The 3,778-nt window shown below is 52.5% G+C and overlaps 1 non-coding gene across 1 annotated transcript; it reads right to left on the bottom strand.

The window, feature by feature from the left end:
* Positions 1–625: 625 nt before the first annotated feature.
* On the bottom strand, positions 626–764 carry LOC127318216 (small nucleolar RNA Z247). Its single transcript, XR_007861771.1, has one exon. It is a non-coding gene; the product is annotated as a small nucleolar RNA Z247 (small nucleolar RNA).
* Positions 765–3,778: the final 3,014 nt, after the last annotated feature.

Below are 3,778 nucleotides of genomic sequence, written 5' to 3'. Positions count from 1 at the left end.
GAAAGAAGATCTTTGTGGATGTTTGGAACATGCAGGATATTTTTCAACTGAAGGGTAGAATCGGCTAAAGTCGAATGACCAATGTGAGAAATTGACAAACCTGCACCATTGGCTACTTGCACGTGATCCTTTTCGCCGTATCGTTCGACCATGTGGAGGCGCTCGAGATGGCTGGTCAGGTGGTCCGTAGCCCCCGTGTCCATGTGCCAATGGGAATCGGTGGAGCTGGTGGATGTCGAGTTGCCGGAGCGCTGACGTGGAGGCGCAAGCTCAGGGTTGAAGCGGTTGCGGCAGTCGCTCGCCTCATACCCCCAGTAGGTGCACAACTGGCATTGTGGCCGCTGCTTTTTGCGGCTGTTGCCACCTCCGTTGTACTGGCGGCGATCGCCCCCACCGTAGTTGTTGTTGGAGCAGTTGTTATTGCCGCCCCCACCATAGTTGTTGTTGCCACCGTTGTTCTGGCGGCGATCGCCACCACCGCCTTGACCGGTGCCGGGGCGCCCAGGGTTGTTGTCGTAGGAGCGCTGCTGCGACGGCTGACCAGCGGTGGGGAAAGAGCCAGGGCGTGACACGGCGTTTGCAGAGGAGGACCAGCCATCGGTCTGGGTCTGACCCGCACATAGTGACTCAAAACTGAGCATGTGCGAGTAGAAGTCCGCGAGGGAGTCAACGCGGTTGTCGCGGATCATGGAGGCCGCGAGGGGGTTGAAGTCGGAACCCAACCCGGTGATCATGTAGTCGATGACCTCATCGTCCGTGAGGGGTGATCCGGCGGCGGCCATGGTGTCCGCCAGGACCTTGACCTTGTTCATGTACTTGCTGGCGGTCATGTCGTTCTTCCTCGGATATTGAATCTGCCGACGGATATGCCGAATATTGGCACGGTTCTGGGCGCCAAACATGGTGTGGACTGCTTTCCACACCGCGGCAGCCGTGGTCTTGCCGATCATCTGGCAGGCGATGTCCTCGTCCATGGACGAGAGGAGTAGTCCTAGGGCGCGCTGGTCCTGTGTCCACCACGCAGCGTAGGCGGGATTTGTCACGGTGACTTCAACATCACCAGTGCCTTCGACGATGGTCTTCGTCGGCTCAGCCGTAGTGCCATCAAGATAGCCGTGAAGTCCGGCCCCGGAGAGATTTGGGAGCGAGAGGGTGTGCCACAGCATGAAGTTGTTCCGATTGAGACGCACTGCCGGTAGCAGAACAGAGGTGGTGACAGCGGCGGTAGTGGTGGCACTGGGCGGTGCGAGGAGAGGGCCGAGGGCCATGGAGGTTTGCACGGAGGAGCTCATCGCGGCGGCGGTTGTGGCTTGCGAAGGAAGAGAGAAGGCCGAGATCGGTACGGCTCTGATACCAAGTTTGAGAATAGGTTTTAGGGTTTCGTGGTGTATCTCCACCACGTGATCAGCTTTATATATATAGACATCAACATGTTACAATACATGTATAAAAACACCTATACAGACCGTATTTAACAGGCACAAGAGTTGATCCGATGATGTCGCTTGTCCGTCCCACCTATGGTGGCCCTTGCGACCTTTGAATTGGAGGTGCGGTGGACCACGGTCCCTCGCTGGCGTGGGTTCTGTTCATTCTTTGTAGTTTCACCTTCTTCTTTAGGATGCTGTAACCACATCGACAACCTGCCATCAGAATAAGGAAGCTCTGCACCCTATCCTCGCTCTGGTGGTACGTCTGTTGGATAATTAGGTACAATTTCCATGATTAATTCCAGAATATTAAGCATGACGACAGTAACTACTAACATGTGAAACTCGAACATACTAGATGCAGTGATCAACATGAACAGTAGCAGAGCAAATAGTACAACATCCATCGCTAAACAGATCGAGATATGTCGCACGTACCGATCTGGTGGAGGTGGCGGTGAAGGTGTAGCGGACGATGTTGCAGCAGTAACGTTGTTGATGACAACGTTGTTGATGACGGGGACGACGGGTCGTAGTAGACGGCGTTGAAGACGACGGTAGGCAGCACCGCCCGACTTGGACGGAAGGCGACCCGTGATGAAGAGCTTGAGCAGTCGCGCAGAGCGCTTCCCAAAAACCTAATTCGCCCTCTCCCGTACAGGATCGCAAGGACGAGCGGTTCCGGAGACCTGCTCTCCCGTTCGCCGATGCACGTCGGCGCGCGGGATGGAGTAGGCTACGATGGCGGCGCAAGCAGAGAGAGGTGGAAACCCTAACTCGTATATTAGATATGTTTCTGCGGTAGCCGGGCAGGAGATTATATAGGCTCGGGAAACCTTAGGCAACGTGGGCCACACCCACGTCGCACGAACGTTTCGAGTCGGTTACAGATAGCTCACGATCCGGGAGCGACCCGAACAGACTAACTGCGACGCGTCCGTCTAGGACTCTGTTCGTTTTCCTGAGCTGCAAAAAGTAAGGAAAGTCTCGGCTCGAGGCTCAATCCACTCACCACGAGCGCGGCGCGCGCGTCGTGACGTGACGTGTCGAGACGAGCGAGCGAGCGAGGAGGAGGAGGAGGAGCGCGCGCGTGTAGCACTCCTATTCTCACTCACTTACTAGTGGTGGAACAACCCACCTTATAAGGTGGTCTAACTTCCTCCCAACTTTCCATGTGGGACTAAACTTCCCACCTCTTGCCACTCCCTAGTGAGATGCCACCAACTTGGGCTCAAACTCACAAGGCTGCCACTATGTGGGCTTTGAGATTTATAGGAAAAACTGAAATCTAATTTGGGCCACTAAAAGTGGGCCCAATATTTCAACAATCCCCCACCAGATCTCAAATCCCCATTTAGAGATTTACCAATACTCACTGCTTGTTTATATACCAGTGTTTCAGCGGAGACTGTTAAGTTGAACTTCCGCCTAGAACCTTAAGTTACATCCATTCACACTTGAACAATGGACTAAGCCTTGAATTGCAAGTTTTGCGTGAACAGGGTTTCACTCAAAGTCATGACCAGTACATGGCTGCCAGTAGCCTACCCCGCGGGTGAAGCATATGCGTCATACTTCGTAGTCTCTTCATGAGTTTACTAGAGATCACCCAAATCTCATAGATTGCGACGTTTAACAATCAGACTCATATAGATGTGTTATTTCAAGAATGCTCTGTAGGACAGCATCTTTGCTAATATAGCCAACATAAACACATTAAGGCTTGTTGCCAACCTGCCTTACAGCAATTGAGAGTTGTGCATCTTCACATAGAGAGGGTTACATAATACTCTCCTCAATTAAATCACTAGTTTGTTCTTCACAGGTCCTAATTCACGGGATCTCCGATCACAAAGGTTGGGTTACTGCTGGCGCAAAGTTGACGTGGGAGTTAGAGATCCCTGTGATGCAACTTTTCTTCAGGTCCCCGGCAACGGCGCCAGAAATTTGCTTGATGCGTGTGGTTAACACGTCCGTTGGGAACCCCAAGAGGAAGGTGTGATGCGCACAGCGGCAAGTTTCCTCGCAAGAAACCAAGGTTTAATCGAACCAGTAGGAGTCAAGAAGCACGTTGAAGGTTGATGGCGGCGGGATGTAGTGCGGCGCAACACCAGAGATTCCGGCGCCAACGTGGAACCTGCACAACACAACCAAAGTACTTTGCCCCAACGAAACAGTGAGGTTGTCAATCTCACCGGCTTGCTGTAACAAAGGATTAACCGTATTGTGTGGAAGATGATTGTTTGCAGAAAATAGTAGAACAAGTATTGCAGTAGATTGTATTTCAGTAAAGAGAATTGGACCGGGGTCCACAGTTCACTAGAGGTGTCTCTCCCATAAGATAAACA

This window comes from Lolium perenne, chromosome 7 (genome assembly GCF_019359855.2).
Source record: "Lolium perenne isolate Kyuss_39 chromosome 7, Kyuss_2.0, whole genome shotgun sequence".
NCBI classification, from domain to species: Eukaryota; Viridiplantae; Streptophyta; class Magnoliopsida; order Poales; family Poaceae; genus Lolium; species Lolium perenne.
Note: the sequence above shows the minus strand (reverse complement) of the source record. Positions and strands in the feature narration are given on the sequence as shown.